The sequence below is a fragment of the Zonotrichia leucophrys genome, chromosome 9, assembly GCF_028769735.1.
Source record: "Zonotrichia leucophrys gambelii isolate GWCS_2022_RI chromosome 9, RI_Zleu_2.0, whole genome shotgun sequence".
NCBI classification, from domain to species: Eukaryota; Metazoa; Chordata; class Aves; order Passeriformes; family Passerellidae; genus Zonotrichia; species Zonotrichia leucophrys.
This window is the reverse complement of record NC_088179.1, coordinates 14,297,752-14,316,775: the sequence shown is the minus strand read 5'-3', so window position 1 is coordinate 14,316,775 and position 19,024 is coordinate 14,297,752. Positions and strand designations below refer to the sequence as shown.

At 45.8% G+C, this 19,024-nt stretch overlaps 1 long non-coding RNA gene across 5 annotated transcripts in view; it reads left to right on the top strand.

Annotated features, from left to right (window-relative positions):
• LOC135451493 (uncharacterized) overlaps positions 1-19,024 on the top strand; it is a 140,467-nt gene that overhangs the window by 5,650 nt on the left and 115,793 nt on the right. For 4 of the 5 annotated variants that reach the window (XR_010441341.1, XR_010441345.1, XR_010441340.1 and 1 more), the window contains exon 1: positions 10,038-10,399. The exons of the other annotated variant lie outside the window; for it this stretch is intronic. This is a non-coding gene — a long non-coding RNA (uncharacterized LOC135451493). Of the gene's footprint in view, positions 1-10,037; positions 10,400-19,024 lie in introns of those variants that run through there. 5 annotated transcript variants of the gene reach the window in all.

Below are 19,024 nucleotides of genomic sequence, written 5' to 3'. Positions count from 1 at the left end.
ATAACTTATTTCTTAAGTGGCAGCACTTTTTTTTTTCCTTGTGACCTTTATTAGAAAACCTTTATTAATGAGAGGGAAACAAGAGGAGTGCTTGGTGTGCTCTGGTCCTTGGAATTCCCTGGGTTCTGCTCTCTGGGATGCTGTGAGATCCCAGCCTGGGTGTGTGTCTGTCAAGGCCTCCTCAGCACTTGTACCAAAACCCTCTGGAAAGAGGGACTCAGTGAACCAGGGGTGATGGAAAATCCTCTGGATTTGTCAGGACAAAGGCAGGTTCTATTTGTGACTGACTTCCCTGATGCTTTTTTCCTGGGCTTTGCCAAGGAATGAGAAGACCAGGTGAAGTTTGATAGCTTCACCACTCAAAACATGGGTGGGAGGAGGAAAATGTTACAGCCCAAGACTCTGCACAGAAAATACTGGGATTGATGACTCTGGACTGTGCTTGCATGTGAATTTTCAATATCTTCCAGAGTCAAGAATTTTATTGGGAGCAGTTTAAAAGAGCAGATGAAATTTCATGTGGCTTTCCAGTTCTATTCCTATTTTTTTTCCCTGCTATAGTTCCATTTGCCTCATTTGGTGCTTTTGTTTCTTGCCAGAATTCTCAGATCAATATTTGCAAAAAGGATTTCATGTGGGATCAGCTAGAAATAAAATGCCCAACTGTAAGTGTGTATGCAAAAGTTTATAAGCATTCTTCTTGGCCAGCTGCAGAATGGAGACACAAAGTCAATGTCTGCAAAGAGTTTGCATGATTAAATTTCAGAATTTCTTCAGTATGATCCCACAGAAAAGCCTCATCTCTTGATTTCCTCTAGGAAAATCTGGCCCCCAGTTTGAATTTGGCAACTCTTTTTTTGGAATGAAGACATACGATATTAAACCCCCTTACTGTTGTTGCAAACTGTAGTATAAATGTAAAATGCTTGAATAATCCACTTGAAGCTGCTTCTTAAGAGTTTTTTTCTGGAGCCAATTTTGTGGCACTCAGAAACACCTGGGCTGAATTTACCTGAGAAGGAAATTGCTTTCTGCTCAGCTAAATCCACCCCCACACCCTGCCGGAGTTTTCACTGGTTACAGGAGGCTGCTGCACTCCAAAGCCTTCCCCAATTTGCAGTGCTGCTCTGGGCTGTTGAGCACACAGGACCTTGTCCTTCTCCAATGTTAGTACCACTGATGTCTTGAGTTCAGAGATAAATGCCTCCATAAAGCCTGTCTGCTGCTTCTCCATTCACCTCTTTATTTTTCAGTGGGGAGAAGAACTATTTTGGTTCTTTTCATTTCAATAAAAAAGCAATATTGCTTTTTTTTTAATGGATCTGGGTTTTTTCCTCTCTGCAAAAACCTCATGGGAGAATGTGGTTAGGAAGGGATGACTTAACTGTTTTTCTGTTTTGTGGGAGATGTACCGGAGGTGAGTGGAGAAGATTCCAATTAAAATTCCTTTTTTTCCTTGCTCTGTCTTTGGCAAAGTATGTTTGAGGAAGATGAGAAACTGCTCCATTTTAGCAGGGCAAGTACTAACAATAGAAGTCACAGGAGTTAGAGAAAATTGGGTTGGAAAGGCCATAAGTCTGTGCCTTTCCTTCTGTTTAAAGACAGGATTGACTCACCTTGCTCTGCCTCTGAAAGTTCCTTTTCTAAACTGTTCATGTAAGATTTTTATGCCTGGGGTATCCAGGTCTCTCAAGCACAAGAATTTCCAGTCCTTCTCCATTTTTTCCCCCTTGCCTAAATATTAAGAACACTTTTGGAATTTCCCCTCCTGCAGTCCAAGCCCTTCCCTCCTTGCCCAGACCACCACAGATGAACTTGTAACTTTATTTTCTGTAGGAACCTTTTGTTTGCAGAGCACTGAGTGCTTCCCCTCCTGTTTTGCTAAGCCAAACAGTTCCTGTTTCACCATTTACTAGTTTACTGGATTTTCTGTGCCTCTGAACATTTCAGTCTGCATTTCATCCACACGTTTCTGACCTGTGGTTCCAGGCAGCGCTGGGTAAAGAGGAAGAGTTTCTAACTCCTGGGAAGCAGAGGGATTTCTTCACCCTGGAGGGTTTCTGGCTTTCCAGAGGGTGTAACTGGGTCAGAATTAGCAACTAAAGGTGCACATTTGTCCACTTCTGCCTCTGTGTCAGTCCTCTTGGAGGTCAGAACAGTAATAACACAGCCAAAGTGCTTTGGTTACCTAGAATATCAGTATTTTCTACAAGAATGACTTAATTTGACTTGCTTTTAAGGAGTGGAAGACTAGCTTTACCAATCCATGGAAATATTTCCTATTCTTTCACAATCCCATGCAGCACCTCTTTTTTCCTAGGCAGCTGTTTCTGTGCATGTGTCAGAGGGATTTGTCCTGCTTTATTGGTTGAATTTATTTTCTTTCCAAAGCAAAACTGCTACTGATGTAAGTGAGCTCCTCATATTTCTTTTGGGCTAGAGCCATCTCAGAGCTGGGGCTGAGCAGCTGCTGCTGCTGTGCCATGTCACAGAAATCACAACCCTGTGTTTGCAGCTAGCCAGGTGAAATCTCCGGCAAATTAAATCAGCCCCAAACTCTTTATACAGCTGCTGCACAGCCAGGGACCATTAGATAATGGAATGAGGAGAATAATGGGCTTGATCAGAGGTATTCCCCACACCATCCAAATCCCCCTGCTGAGAAAAGCCTGGGAGTGCCAGTGTGCAGCTCTGCAGCTCTCCCTGTCAGCACCAGGGATTCCTCTGAGCTGTGCTCTGCCTCATCCCTGGTGAAGGATAGGTCCTTTTTACTGCAAAGCATGGGTGTTCAAATATATTTGTCCCAGTTTAATTAGTTTCAAGTGTCTTTAAATGTGCTTTAAGCTGGTGGGGAAGCCAAATATTTTATCTGTGTGCAGTGTGACAACAAATACCCTTAATGCCTATTCTTCCACACATTTCCCACCTTCCCAGGGCCAAGCACGCTGCGTATTTATGTTACTGATTGAAACAAGTTTAGTCCAGCACTCAGTCTTACAGATCTGCCTGGGAGCCATCAGTCCTGCTCAGCTCCATCTCCAGCCAGGACACGAGTGCCACCATCAGGGACAGCTGCATGTCCCTCCCAGGGGGGACAAGACCTTTGGGATGGCAATGCAGATTTAGGCACAAGTCCAGACAGGTCCATCACTCCCTCCAGACCCTCCAGGGTGCTCCTGAGGGCAGCAGCCACTCCTCTGCTTGTCCTTTATGATCATTTTTCCCTGCTGGGCCATGGGGATCACACAGAGCTGCCCTGTGGTCTAGAGAGGTTGCTCCTCTCTAGGATAGCAACCACCTTCAAGGGTCAAAACTGTGCAGGGAGGAAGGAAGCTTTGCCTTCTCTTGCCCTCTCATAAGGACTCAAGGTCTTTCCTTCCTTGGCTGAGACTTGCTGCTGGAGTACCTGGTAGTCCAGTTTGTTTATCTGGCTGCTGGCCTTTGAAGGATGTGCTGCCACAGAGTTGTCATGGGAGCTGCTGGCTGGAGCAAATGAGAACAAATGAGAGGAAGGGAGATTATGGCCTGAGCAGCAGCAGCCCTGCCAAAGCCTGGCCCCATGGCCAATAGCTCTTGAACTGTCTAACAATTCAGACTCAAGGAGGGGCCTCACAAGAGGTGCTGGCAAACAGCAGCTCTGCCTGATTCACCTTCCAAGGGCAGCTCTGCAAGGGGCACTTGTGAGGTGCTGCAGGCTCTGGGCAGCAGAGCAAAGCCGTGCCCTGCTCCTGCCCTGGGGCACAGCAGCATCTGCCCCATGCCCAGGGCAAAGGTGGGGCTGGGATGGGACACGGGCAGGCGGTGGCACCTGCAGGGGCTGGGATGGGGGCAAGGGCAGGGTGGTGGCACCTCCATCCCTCCTGCACAGGGTCCTGAGCAGGGGGAAGGTCACGGTGTCCTCAGCAGCTCCCACTCAGCCTTCTCTCTCAGGACTCAGCCAAAGGAGAGGCGCTGCCTCTTTCTCTGAGCCCGTTCTGTGCAGGAGGAAGGACAGGCAAAGCCTGCAGGGGAGGAATGATGATGGGATCAAAGCCTGGAAGCAAGAGCAGGGATCAGCTTCCCAAAGGCAAAGCAAAGCCACAAAGCCAGGCTCTGTGGAGAGGGGGTGTTTACAAAAGCTGTTTCTGAAAACATCTGAAGGCATTATCAGAAGTTAATGCCAATCTTTTCCATAAGTTTGTCTTGCTGAAACTGAGAATTGCAGTAATGTGGATAAAACCAAGAGGAAACAGCAAGGGGAAGGGCTCATCCAGGCCCACATGGCAGTGCGGAACCAGGGCTTGGTTTCCTCCCAGCGCCCTGAGTGCCCAAGATGCTGTGGAGCTCTCGTAGACCATGGAAAGATTCAGTTTACTAATTGTATTTCTGCCACAGAGAGTGGGACTGGCTCTGTCTCTTTGATGTCTTTCACATGTTTTAAAATAAGAAAAACTATTTATAATTCAACCATAAAACCAGAATTCCCTGAGCAAGACAGGAAGCTCAGGCTTTTATCTGCTGTTTTAGAGGCTGTTTCTCCACAAAGTAGGACATAAAGTGAGTTGGCTCAGAAAATAATCCTTTTTTTTTTTTTTTAAAGTTCCATTGTCTTTCAAATTCACTTCCCCTCCCAGTGTGAGGGGATCAAAGGGACACAGTTAGGTGTCTGAAGTGGATGAGTTCAGGTAGGTTGAAAAATTTTTAAATGCCTCATTATTTTAGTATAAGCCCTCAAAGCAACACAAGGAAAGCAAGAGGAAACCTACATCAACCCTCAAAGCATGATGGAATTGAACACAGCAGATTATTCACTGGTTTCTTATAGAAACAAAGGGAAACAAATTAGGCTGTTCACAGCAAAATTTCCGATTTGGTTAGTAAGTCAAAACATCCTTCCTGCCTCTTCCTCAGCCTGGGGGTCACAGCTGTGCCACTGAACATGGGGTGTCAGGGACGACAGCCTTTTTTGAGAAAGACAGATTCTAGAAGAAAGAGAGGAATTATCAACCTCTGCTGTATCAGTGAACCATATTTTCATAGTACATACTGAAAATCACTAAGAATTTTTTAAAGTTTTCCCACAGCACCCTTCTTCTGGATTAAGGACAGAAAAATATTAGAAAATAACAGAATGAGGAGTTGTAACTTCATCAGGTCATCTGATCTTGGACAGGTGGAGGTGGTAAGATATCTAATAAACAGTTTAGGAGACTTCAGCAGGAACAAACGTCCAATAACTTTTAACTTCAATATTTTTGAAATGCAGACCTGTATTAGTCTTCCCCAATTTACCTGATTTACTCTTCATATGTAATTCAAGTCTCAAAAAGTTCTGGGAATGGTCAGGAACAGGAAAGAAATATGAGAGGTTTTTCTTTCTGCTGGTCAGTGATCACTTCTCATTGTTGTCCTACAAATGTGCCATCTCTTTAAAACTAGTTCACTGTTCACTTGCTGGTGCTGCTTAGAAACTAATTTTCTAGAATTCCACATTTTTCAGTGTGCTGGCAGATAAACACAAAGTAACTGATAAGTCTGTGAACCCTTCTGGCAAGGAAAGGGGAGGGTGCACCAATGTATGATGATGCAATTCCTGATGAGCTGAAATTTTGGGGATCTTTGATGTGGGATGTACAGATCCCAATAGCCTTGGTGCTTTTCAATATTTGAGTCTTCTCTTCCTGACTGAAGATGGTGTGCATCAGAAATACCTGTAAATTGGGAAGGCAGGAGCAATATTGATGTTTGCTGTGCATTCCCCAGTGCAGCAGGGTGGTGACAAAGCTGGAGGCTCCCTCTGAAGGCTGTGAGGTGTGTGAGGTGCCTGGGCTGTGAGCAGGCAGCAGCCCAGGGCTGCAGGGTGGCTCCAGGGCCAGGGGATGGATGTGCTCACCTGGAAGCTGGCTTTCCAAATGGTTTGCCACATAAAAATAAATAAATAAAGAAACCAAGCAAGCATGTGAGGACAGATGAGGTTCCTGATTTGCTTGAATGCCCAATGTGTGTGTGAAAAATCCGTGTGCAATTTTAGCACCACGGAAGCACCAGAAAAGGCAATCTTTATGCTTTCTGTCTGACTCCTTTTGCCCTGGGGATTCTCATTCCATACTTGCCAAGCAAACCATTTGATTAAGTGCTAAACTTGAAAAAAGTAAATAGCCTATTTAAACATGTTAAGCACAACCTGTCATCTACTTAGATGCTAGTTAAACATAACCTATTTAAATATGCCTTCACCTAAGTCCATGTGCATCTTGTTTCATGCCACATACCTTGCAAATGAAATGGCTTATAATAACAAAAATGAGGTGATAAAATACAAGTACCACCAGCTTTTCCTAAAAAATGCAATAAACACCCATATGGGGTTTCAAATATGTTGTACTGCCAGTCTGTGGCATCCATTAACATCTGAGAGAAAAGGAAATTCATTAACAGAGCTCCACAGCTGGCACCTGTACTGCACTACCATTACTGCTCTTTGTCAGAGACTTTAAAACGTTTGCACATCTCCTTCATTTCACCAGGCACCTGAATTTGTCCTCTGTATTTTCTCTTGAGTTCAAAATCTGTCTGGAAAAGGAAGCAGGGACTGGATGTAGCTCATCTTTATCACTTCCCATCTCCTTGCCCAGTGTTCCTGTACAATCTTTGTGCTGACTAACAGGATAATCCCATTCTGCGCCCCCTAGCAGAGGCAGAGACTGTTCCATACTCCCCCCCACACCTTGTTACAGGTCTAAGTGCAGGAAAGCTGATGAGTTTTGCAGTCTGGGGCTGGCAGTGACGTGGCTGTGGGTTGGTATGATGTGTCCAGCTCAAGTGTGGCCTCACACTGGGATCTCAGTGAACCATTTGACATGGGTTTTCCCACTCCCACCCTGTCCTTTACACTGAGTTCATAAGTTCCTTACAGCCCTGTTTGGGTCTGTGAGTATGGAGTGCAGTGGCTCTGCCCAGAGCAGTGACACACTGCTACAATGTACGTAGCTAACAATGCCACACAAAATATTCCACCTGCCTCTCCTCCAGGACAGGAGTGAAAGAGGCTTGGAATAGGAGTTTTAGTCGTGCTGTAGATTAAAAATTGAGGTTTATGTGCAGAAGATGATTTTTCCCCCCTTATCTTATGGCTCTTTTTGGGAGTCCAGAGGGGCAGATTGCTTGCTCTGTCTTTATGAGCAGATGAATGGTGATTTATTACCATTTCCATTAACTGCTCCTAATGCAAAGAGGAAATGTTAGAAGTCACTCCTCCCTGGAGGAGAGGTGATGCTTGACCTTCTCTTGGAAGAGGGAAGGGAGGAGGAGAAATGCTAGGAGAGGATGTTCTGCTGGGATGCTGTCACTGGTAACAGCAGTGACCTTTTCCCTGTGGTCAGCAGGTGGCATCATGAAGATAAATTGCTTCAACTTGCAAGTTAAAAGATCTTTGTGCCGAGCAAGAAAATGAAAATAAAAACCTTCCAAAAGTCAAACAGTGTTGCAACTTCAGTTCATATTTTCTAATTCTCTTATGGAAATAGTTGCTGTGCATGGAAATGCGAGGCATCTATTGTTATTTGACAACTAAAACTGACTGGTGATGGATGTCTTGTAGAAGATTTTACTTGCCAGCTTGCACCAAACTCCTCTGTCATTCTAGTGAGAATGAGAAATACTTGAAGGATCCAGGCACTCCTGTCCTTAGGGGTCACTGCCACTAAAAAAAGGATTTTTTCCCCCCATTGAATCTCAGAGTCTCTTCAGGAAGGGTAATCAGAGAAGTACATATGGTTCTACTCCATCCATACCCATTTTCCCTTCTAGCACTATCCACTCAGTAGTACCTTAAGGTCAACATAAAATAGAGTCTGCAGAGCTGCCGTGGTGATGGCTGCAATTCCTCCCTTGTGGTTCCAAGTGATCTGGAAGGGCAGCTCTGGCAGGTACCTTCTAATTTACTGCTCAACCTCGTTTTCTGCCCATGGAGTTTATAGGGAAGGTCAGTCGTCACATCTCATTTCTTTAACATTGTCCTTATTCTCTTTATTGCAAAGCAAAAGTGGGATCAAATGATGAGTCAATGTATGAGGGGAAAGAAGAGCAAAAATTTTGGAGCAGCAATGTTTTAGATGTTGGCATTCAGTGCCTGTTAGATTTCTGCAGGAATGTGGACAAAGACACGGGAAGTAGGACATGAGCTCAAAGGGTGTGCACATGGAGCACTCAATTCTGCTGCAAACCAGAGCAGTCCCTGTTTGGCAGCTGAGCAGCTGCCTTTGGTCTCTGGAGAGCAATATTCCTGCTGGTAATTGAACTGTGGGTGTGCAGGCTGTCACTGAGCGGGGCAGGTCACAGAGGTGGGCACAGACCCATCCCAGCTGGGACCGCAGTGCAGGGAGTTGGGAGCACAGAGCTGCACAGCCTCCCTGCACAGGGGGCCAGCCAAGGCCTCAGGGCTCAGCCCTGGCTGCTCAGCGCTCACTGGGATGTGCTGGGAGCCTCCCAGGGAATGCCCAATGCCTGCTGGCTCACTCTGTGGGATGAGAGTGCTGCCAGTGCATCCCCAAGCTCATTCCCCTCAGACACTCCCCTGCTAACTCCCCAGTGGGAATCACGAGTAAGAGCTGCTGCTCCCAGGTTAGGGGACCGCGATGCAGATTTCAAACACTGCCACGTTTGTTGGTCTGGGGACTTGAAAAGAAGGGCTGGACCTTTCTTGGGAAGGAAGGGGATCAATCTTGTTTGGAATAGGTTGCAAAAGAATTTAGGAGGAGCTCCCTGATAATTTCCTTACCTCTGTACCCTCCCACATCTTGCCTTCAGTCTTACACATTTTTGCATTTCTAGGCTTATTACAATGAGTTGTCTTAATATTAAAATACTTTCCAGAGCTGAAGGAGTTAACTGCTTACACTGAGGACAGCTCTCTCCTTTTTATTTTATCTTTAAAATATTTTTAATGACACTGTGAGAGCCACAGAGCTGATATTTAGCTGGTCCTAAGTAGTGAGACAGAAAGCCTCCAGTGCCAGGGGCCATCACTGACATTGCAAGGGCTGCAGAGGGAGATGGATTTGGTTCTTTGAGGAGAGGCACAGGTGATTTGCATCCTAATAGCACAAAATACATGGAAAAGGAGTGCTTAAAGGCTTTTATATGAGGAGTAACAGCCCCAACAGGATGGTTTAGTTGACCAAAACGAGTATGAGGTGCACTCCAGAGCAGGCACTGGTCAGGAGCACTGCCCATCTCTGTGCCGTGCAGACGTGTCATTTAGGGAACATCCTGGAGCTGAAAAGCAAGCAAAGGTGGATTATGCTAGTCTTCATTGCTGGGTTGCCTCCCCCAGCCCAGGGAATTATTTTTCTTATAGATAATAACCAATCATTCCCAAATGCATCACTTGAAAGGTCTTTAGGCTGCACGCCAGGATTCTGGAGCTAATAGGGAGCCCCAGGATGGGGATGGATGGGCTTGGTTGCAGCCTGGAGATATTTATGTGTGTGTACACACCGTATTTCAGACAGCCAAAGCAGCGTGCTCAGACTCAAATTTACCATGGAAAGGCTCTAAACCCATTTTCAAAGCGGCAACATAATTTAAAAGGCCTTGCAGTGCCTGAGATGACTCAAGCACCAGCCCTCCCTCCCCATGCCCGTGTCACTCACACCTCACCTTGACTGCAGGTGGCGGGATGTGACGGATCGGGGGGAAGGGACAGCAGGGGGTGGCGGCGGCCGTGACAGCGAGGGGACAGCGCTGGAGCACGGGAGGGGCTGCGGCCCGAGGCTCCGGAGAGCTCGGCACGGCTCGGAGGGGCGGGATGGAGTGCCGGGGACGGGGGGTGGCACGGGGCGTCCCCTTGCCGGGGTTGTTCCTGCCGGGGTGTCCCCTCCCGGGATGTCCCCTCTCGGTGTCCCAGCCGTGTGTCCCTGCTATCAGCCGGGGCTGTCCCCTTCAGGGGTGTCCCCTCTCGGGGTGTCCCTTTGCCGGGTTGTCCCTCTCGGGTCCCAGCCGTGTCCCTGCCATCAGCCGGGGGTGTCCCTGCCGGGTTGTCCCTCTCGGGCGTCTCCTCCCGGGGCTGTCCCCTCTAGGGCTGTCCCTTTCAGGGTCCCAGCCGTGTCCTTGCCATCAGCCGGGGCTGTCCCCTTGCCGGGGCTGTCCCTGCCACCAGCCGGAGCTGTCCCCCTCCCAGGGCTGTTCCTTTCAGGGTCCCAGCCGTGTCCCTGCCATCAGCCGGGGCCGCTCCCGACGCTCCCAAGTTTCCGTCCAGGAGCGCTCGAGCTCCGCTGAGGGCAGAAGCGGTTTCTGTGCACAGCCGTGAGCGTCTGAGGGACTGGCTCTGTGGAAAGCATCTCCTGGCGCCGCAGAAAGTGGGACAGTCCTCCTCTGCCCGTTAGGTTGTTACTGTGAATGGATTGCGAAGACAAAAGCTGTAAGTCAGCCCTTTTTCCTTTGCTGTTTAATATATAAAATCTCTGCCGTGTGCGAGCCTGGTCTGTGCAGGATCCATTCCAGCGAAGGGAACTTGGCACACACACTGCAGTATCATCCCCCTTCTGCAGTAGATGTGCTGTAACAAAATGAAATTCATTGTCTGCTCCCGGCAGGAGCCCGTCCATCCATCTGCTACCTATCATTGTCTGTCTGTCTTAGGAATTTAAGCAGCCACCTTCCCCTGCGCCTGTCACAAGGAGGCAGCAATAATAGCAGCCTTTGACATGGCCAGCCCTTTTCTCTCTCCCTTTTCAAGTCTTTGTTAAAAGCAGGGATTTTCTGTGGGGAGAAAGAACAGACAGAAAGAGTGTTCATATTTTAAATGACTTCAGGGAAAAGGTTTTTCACACAGAAGAAAGATCCAAGGGACCTGATTTTCTCTGGGTGGGTCAGTCCCCACTGGGCCCCCTGGCTGGATGAACCTTTCTCCCACCTGCAGGGGCCTTGGGCTCTGCCCCAGAGCTGCTGTGTGTGCACAGGGTGTGTTTTGCAGGGGAAATGAAGGCATTGACATAGCCACAGCTCCATCTGTGGATATTTTTGAAAAATGGACCTCCATTTCAGAGTGGTGACAGAGAAGGGGCCTTATTCCCAGCCCTGGTGTGCTCAGGGCTGCCCAATTGTCAGACAGCTGTGCCTCCCACCAGCTGCTGCTCATGTGTCACAGCTGGGCTGCAGCTACAGCCTGCAGGACATGGCTGCAGTGACCTGGCTGCAAGGGACAGCTTGCAGCTAACTTGAAGTCACCAAGTTATAGCCTTAATGGGAAAAGGAGTGTTCAGCTGCCATCACCCAAAGCAGTTGAGTGGTGAACTTGCAGGTGAACCTGCACTTCACCTTTGTGCTTTCCCAGACAGGCACCATCTCCCACTCCACTGCTTGCTGGTGGGATAGGGGGGGACTGGACTGCAGGGGTGCAGTGGGGAGTATCAGGGTGCCAAGGCATAAAAAAGAACTAGGAGACCAGAATTTAGAACTGAGGAAAAGCAAATGTCTTCTTGTCATTCCCCAGTCTCTATGGCAAACCCTCTTCTGGGTATGAATGGGTTTGTTTTTGGATTCTCATCTAGGGGAACAGGAAGGTAGGGCTGCAAAGGTCAGAAACCAAGGTTTTCAGCTCTTTGTTCTCAGCAGGGATCCCTTCTGTGGCTCAGTGCTCCTCGGTACCCTGAGCCATGTGGGCTGTGAGCTTTGGAGGGGAAAAGGAGAAGCTGTCCTGGCAGTGTCTGTGGAACATGACCTACCCTGAGTGCCATTGCTTCAGCTCACAGGGGGTCACCCTCAGCAGCTATTCTTGATCTGACAGTGAATTTCCTGGGTTGTTCTGACATTTCAGAGCTGGTTGTGTCACTTGAAAGTGAGCCTTGTTGCTGAATTTCACAGGCACAGAGCCTGCAGCGCGCTCTGCCCTGCTCTGAGCAGAGCCCTGCAGGGAGGCAGGGGCAGCACGGACACCCTGGGGAAGGGACAGAGGAGCCCTTCACTCCCTGTGTGGCCTGAACCCTCTGAAACCTTGCAGGCATCATGCAGGCAACAAAGCCTGCTAAAAATGTGGCATCCTAGAACAGTTGCCAGCTCCATGGGGAGGCTGATGGCAAAATGAATCTCTTGGGTTTGACTGCTGTGCTCTTGGAGCTTGAGATGCAGAACAGGACTCAGGACTCAGGACTCCTGGGTTTAAGTCCTGTAAAAATTTGGCTGCCTTTAGGCCTCATAAGAGACATTTAGTAACTTTTTGCCAGTTAAAAATTAAATATATGAATTATAGAAAATCCTAGTAGAAATTATGATGGTGGCTATTAAGTAAGCAGTTAATCTTGAAAACTGGAGCTTGAAAAGGTTAGACTAACTTAATCTGGAAGTGTACATATATGATAAATATTGGCCAGATAATAAAAAAAAAAAAGCCTAAATAGGGAGCCTTGGGCTCCCTATTAAAACTAAAGACATTTATATGGAGGTTTGTTTCCTTTGTGAGGTGGTTGATCCTTAGGGTTGCTAAATGGTACTACATCAAACTAAAAGGTTGAGGCAGTTTGAAAAGACAATTTCACTCCAAAGAATCCAAGAAGAGTGCAGAACAATGCCAGTATTTTTCAGCCTGCTTTATAGAGATACATCACTTAAATACTGCATTGTGGCAAACAGACAGTCAGAATGGGTACCAGAGGGGACAAAAACACACTGAGCCCAGCTAATGCTCAGTTTGGTGAGGTCTTTCCCTACAGATATTTCACTTAGTCCCTCTGAGGAACAGCTCATCAATAAAGAAGTTGGCAGCTTGGCTCCGGGTCCAGTTTTCAGAGGGCTCCTGAGATGGTTCTGGAAAACTGGGCTTGAGGAGTTGCACAGCACAGGCAGCTGTGGGCGGGTGCAGTGAACACCTCATGGCAGGTCAGGCTGTGCTGCAGCTGGATGCCCTCCTGGGAATTGCTTTGTGTCCTGGAGAAAAGCTCTGAATTGAGCCAGGCTTGCAGGGGTTAAGCCACCTTTGGAGTTCCGGAGCCAAGAACTTCATGGTTGTAGTGTCCCAGATTTCACTGCTCAGGAAATGTGTGGCTTTCTCCACAAGACCTTGATTGTCTCACTTCTCCTTACCTTTAGAAGATGCAGATCCCTATATAACAGATTCTAGGTCAGCTCTTGGCCAAAGCTGGAAACCCTTTTGCAAGACCAAGCCATCCTTCATGAGACCCTTTGGACATGTTCAATTCCCAGGCTACTAAATGTGTGCAGTGACCCTCTCCATAGCAACCAGTGAAAATGTCAATAATCTCTGTTATAGGAAACCCTGGGAAATTCACCTAGGAGTGAATACAGATTTCACTGGTTTAAGCACTAAGACAAAAGCTTTTCAAGGATCAGCCATTCCACTGCCAAATGAAAACAGCTTGAAAAATATATTAAGGACATTTGAAGAGTTTTAGTAATAAAATAAAACATTTAATAAAGAATACTTTGCCATTCTGTATTGCCTTTCAGCAGTGATTTAGCATCAGGGTGCTGCCTGGATATTGCAAAGAAAGGTTTACTAGGAATACAACAGGTAATAAATTAAAGAGATTAAATCTCATTCCCATGTGTATGTGTTAATAAAATATCCCCATAATACTCCTGGAATACAGGAAGTATAAAAGACAACAGTGAAAGTATAAAGTGGAAATAGAATGTTGTGAGTGACTAAACTAATCAGTGGATTAATGGACAGCCAGTGTGAGCAGAGTCCTGCAGGCAGCTCACACAGATCTCAGCAAAGCTCACTGTTGTATGTGGAGAATAAAACTGACCTTGGTATGAAGGGCTGCAAAATGTCTGAATGCACTTCCCTGAAATGCTGTGCATAAAATTAATTCCATCATTAATAACTGACCCATGCTTTCCATTCTTAGGAATCCAATTCACCTTCTGGCAACCTACTGACCAAGCAGCAGGATAGTTTCTGGTAGAGGAGAGAAAGTAGAACTGCATTATATTGGTACCTGTTCTCTCAATACAGGGAGAGTAGGGGTAGATCTTTAGCAACATCAGTCTTTCAGAGGAGTTTGCCAGCAGAAAAAGTTTGGATACCTTAGTGCCTGCAGAAACCTAGCTCAAATGTGTTGTCCAAGTTAGTTGTTAGAGGATAGAAAGCTCATGCTTTGGCCTCTGACAGCCTTTACCCCTTGTTTTTTTGATTCCTCACACAATAAGTCAACTGGAAATTGTTCTGCTTGTCTCTGACAGCACTTTCTTAGCAGCCTGTGTTTTTGGGTCTTTCAAGCATTTGTGAATTGCTTCTATTCTTAACATTGCAATATATAGAACTGGAATGGGTGTCTTCCCAAATTAATCTTTGAAAGCACTGCTATGTTTTTCTTCATTTTCATCTATGTCCTTTTGGATAGATCGTGTCTGAAAAGATGGGCATGTGCACATGTACGTGTACACATGTATGTACAGACACAGACACATATTTAACACCCAATCTGTCCAAATGCAAGTTTTGAAAAATATCAAATCTATTACTCAGAGATCATAAGAGGATTGAAATTATAAGGCTTTTTTAAACATATGTTATTTTGAGTTCAATGTATACTTGCTTCAAACTGCTCTGTGCAACCATGGAGATGAGAAAAGTACTTTCAGAAAATGAAAGCTGGAAATTTTTGAACAGGATAATTCTAGTAGCTGGGGCTGTAAGTGGCTTATTAAGAAGTCTTGGAACTTTGACTGATATGGCAAATTTGACAACAGTGAATAAGAAAGAGATTTGCAGAGTGCAGTTGTGTGACCCTGGTTACCTGTCAGCTGGCAGGATGCAAATTCCCCTGTACAGCTACGAGCTGGCTTCATTTCTTATGTCTCGTTCTCCTGTTCATTACCTTCTAGTCCTTAGATAATGGAAAAGATGAAAGCTGGCACATTTTCTCCTTTTGAAAGACTCATGTGCAAGGGTAATTCACTGGTGAATGAAGGAGGATAACCTGGAACAAAACAAGACCAAAGCCCTGATATTTCACTGGGGTCTGACCACAGATACCTCGTTATGTCAACAACTCCAGAGCATGCCAGGCTAGGAAAATTGGACAAACATGGGTTAGAGAACTCAAGGAGAGGGATGGGATTTTAAAGAAAGGGTGTCTAGAATTAACATCAGAGTCTGTCAAATGCTGGAGAAATCTAATCAAGTATGTAGAAAGAGAGAGAGAGAGAGGCTGAGATTTAGCATTTAAGGGGCGGTTTTGCTTTGACTGTTGGGAGAGGATTAGGGTGTGAATGCTCACATCAATCCAGAGAGCATCCCCACTGCAGCAAGGAAGGCAAAGCACAGGCATTCATGAAGTGCATCTTACCTTGAATTGTTCTTTTTATTTAGTGCCAGGCAATGAGGAATTGTGTTTAGAAACCTTCAAGTCAAAGGTTCCTGAATAGTTATGCTCTGAAGTTCTGGAGGATAATGATCTAGCAAAATGTAACCTTCAGGCAGTGGTGAATTGGAGGAATCAGGGTGTGTTCAGGCTGTCTAGTCCTCTTTCTGCAAAGCAAGGAGAGCAGTCTCCAGAAAACATTCCCAAGAGAACAGGTTGGGGCTTCTCAAGGAAGGAAAGCAAACCCACGTCCCTACCAAGGTGGCATCTTGGGCTCCCAGCCAGTGCTGACAGCTCTGTGGGTGACTTGGTGGCTGTGCCAGCTCCACACCAGCTCAACACTGCTGCTGGGAAGGCTCCTGCCGAGCCAGAGTGCAATGGTGCTGAAAGCACCAGCTCGCTATGAATACATAAGTACCTCGCTGCATTCAATTAGCAGAAAATTTGGTTTGTCTCATTGCTGAACAATTGCAATGTGGAGAAATTTAATTTTATGGTGGCTGAGATCCTTTTGTATGAAATGACAAACTAAGGAAGCTCCAGCAGTACAGTTATCTATCATTAAGCTATTTTACAATTCCTGCTACTATATAAATGGCATAGTGAAAAAAATCCCTTATTAGTTTCGACAGCAACAGTTCTCTTTCCTTAACATTAAAGGATTGAAATTAGTAGTACAGTCCTTTCACTGCCTGGTCATGATGGAAATTCTTCCTCTCAGTTAATATCAGATAATTTCACCAAAAGCCATGTTTCTGCATGTTGGGCTCATCGGGCACTCCCTGGCCCCTTTTCATGGTGAAGGGAAGGATGGAAGTTGCATCCAGTCTCTGTTTCCATGACATTGACTGGGAGAGCTTCAGTGTCAGTGGAAGAATTATAAAATGAAAGGCCTCAGGTGGGGCAGATTGGCTTTGGGAGCTGAAGATGCCATAAAATTTTCTCATTCTTCTGGTTCAGCTGTTCTGTCTCTGGAAAGTACTTTGTTTCAGCCCTGTAGCTCTGGAAGAAAATATACCCTTTTGCTTCAGGGCTTCAGCAAATGTATGAAAAACCAGCTTTCAGTGCAGTTCATTCCATTAATGCTTCTTCTAAAGTGATTGGTGCTGACTACCTTCCTCAGCACTTACATTTGTTGTTGTTAAAGACAGGATAATGTTTCGTGGTTATCTTTTTTCAATAGTACTACAGTGAATGTGGTGCACCCAGGCAGGGGGAATGATGAGGAGACAGGAAGATTTTCCCAGCACCTTGTAAGTTGCTTTTATAAGTAAGAGGTATTACCCTGAGCACCAGCATCTGAAAGGAGAAATTTCATTTTTCTTCACTTGTCGCTCTGTGAACAGTAAACAGCTCTGATCACCACTAATGGCTTCTCCCTTTTGAAAATCTTATCTTTAAAAAGAGGTCATGGACATCAGTCCAGGCTGAAAACTTTGGATCTAAAGTCTGCTCTCTGTGTCATAAGTTCTGGCTTTTTTTCCTTATCCTCAATGGACCAGCCTCAAAGTTTGTCCTCAGAAGCTGCTGCAGATCTCAGGCTCCCCTGACAGCAGCAGTCGTGCAGAGCTGGTGTCCATCCCCAGCCAGAGGAAGGACAGAGGATCAGAAGGCTGTGCCCTGGAGGTCACATCTGCAGGACAGGGGGAAAGACATCAGAAAGGCTCTGTGGGGTGTATCTGTGTAGGTGGAGTTTGTTCTTGCTCTGATATCCAGCATTTAGAAACGCTATTCCAAAGACAGCTTGTGCAGAAATACAAGCAAGGCAAAACCTGCCTTGAGCTAAAACTTTTCAAAAAAAGAGGTCAGAGGTGATGTTCTCAGAGTTCAAATGGGAAAGAGATTTTTTGAGAACAAAGGCATCACTATCTGAGCAGATGTAATATTTGGTGATTGGAAGCTGAAGACATAAATTCCTGGTTAAATGAAAAATGTAAGCTCATCAGGGAGGCTAATTCAAAATTTATCTGAAGATGAGGGGAGCCTTAAGTATTGGAAGTTTTACATGAGCTCAATTATGAGACAGTGTCTGGTCATGGCTATTCTGGGTGATTTTCCCTTTTTGCTGGGCTGCACATTGGGGCAGGTGATCACAACAATTTCTTATGAGAGACTTGTGCTGGTTGTTTTTATGGTGCAACAGCTCTGTGAAGAAATCTTTGAGTCACTGTGGCTCTTGACAGAGCTCTTCTGCCAAGCAGGGAATGCACTTTAAATGTGCACTGAAGAACAATGAAGGTGCCTTGTTGGCAGTGCCTGATATATTAGTCTTTGATAAGGGATGCAGATCCCTTAAATTATTTAGATGAAGAGGGACGTTGAGTTTGTCTGAATGTCAAATCTCCCGGGTGAGAGCCGATTCGTTTATAAAAAGAACTGCACTTAGTGTGTCTGGAGGGAATATTGATTAAAGGAAATGTTGGGAAGGAGATACAACACAGGACAGGGTGGGAGATGACCGACAGATTAACACAGGTTAATTCTGAAAGGGAACAAGGGATGTGTTCCAAATAATGAGCAGGGATGGAGGAAAAGAGGGGAAGCTTGCAGAGCTACTAAATATGTCATTCATGTCTTGGACCTGTTTTCCTTCAGAGATGTGACACCACTGAGAAATTAACTGGAAAATTCCAGAATTGGGAGGGCTTTTTGAGAATAAGTCACAAGGACCTTCCCAAACTAGGCTTGAGTCCTTATGGAAGACCTGCTCTTGGAAAGCAAGATGAGGTAAAGTGTGGGGTTGGGTGCAAGAGAGAGGAAAATGTGAGGATGCAGAATATATGCCATGATATTTTGGAGAAACTCAGCTAGCCTGCAAATCTAACTTGCATAATTCTATTAAGTGTAGGCTCAAAATACCTCAAAAGTCCCCCTTGTTTATCCATCCCACACTTTCCTGGCAGGCTGGGAAGTGCTGGCAAACTGGGGTTGGGCAGCTGGGGTGTAAAGGGGTTTAACCCATGTCAGCCAGCTGATGATTTTATGAGCTCTGAGTTAGAGCCCAGACAATCCATGCAGGAGGTGGCACTGGTGCTGTTGAGTTCTGAGAAAGGGGAATTTCTGGTTGTGTTTCACTTGTGCTTTTGGACAACACTGGTTTATTACCTTCCTCCAAAGAAGGCAATAAATGGCTCATATGGCCATCTATGGCATGGCCATATGGCTCATCTATGACATGCAGGACAGACAACAGGCTTTGTATGCTTGTTTGGTTCTTCTTTCCCATATTTCACGATTTCTGAAATTTGAGAGCTCTAAGAAGTGTGTTTCTTAATAGTTCAATGGAAATCTCTATTTCCAAGCAACGCTACAGACGATCAAACTAAGAAATTTTAAATAGTTGAAATTTAAAATTTTTAGTGGAGGAGGGAAATTTCCCCTCTGGAATTCCCTATTTAGTTTTCCTTCGAGCCATTTCTAGGAATTCCTAAATTTTCATTGTTGGAAGATATATTTGTAAAAGTATTCCTATGTGAATAGGGACCATGGGACATAACCCCAGGCAAAGGGAAATAACCCTTTCCTCTCTGAGCACTCCATACTGTGATGTCACAAATATGCAAAGGAAAGTCTGAACCTTCAGTTCCCTGCAGGAATAACTGCAAGGCTGAGACATTAGTCTTTTAGCCAGCACAAGCTTGAGATCTGTTGTCTTTTCTGTGGGTTTGTGTGGACATGGATGCATTTGTGATCCTGTGTATCATTTGTGCAGTTTT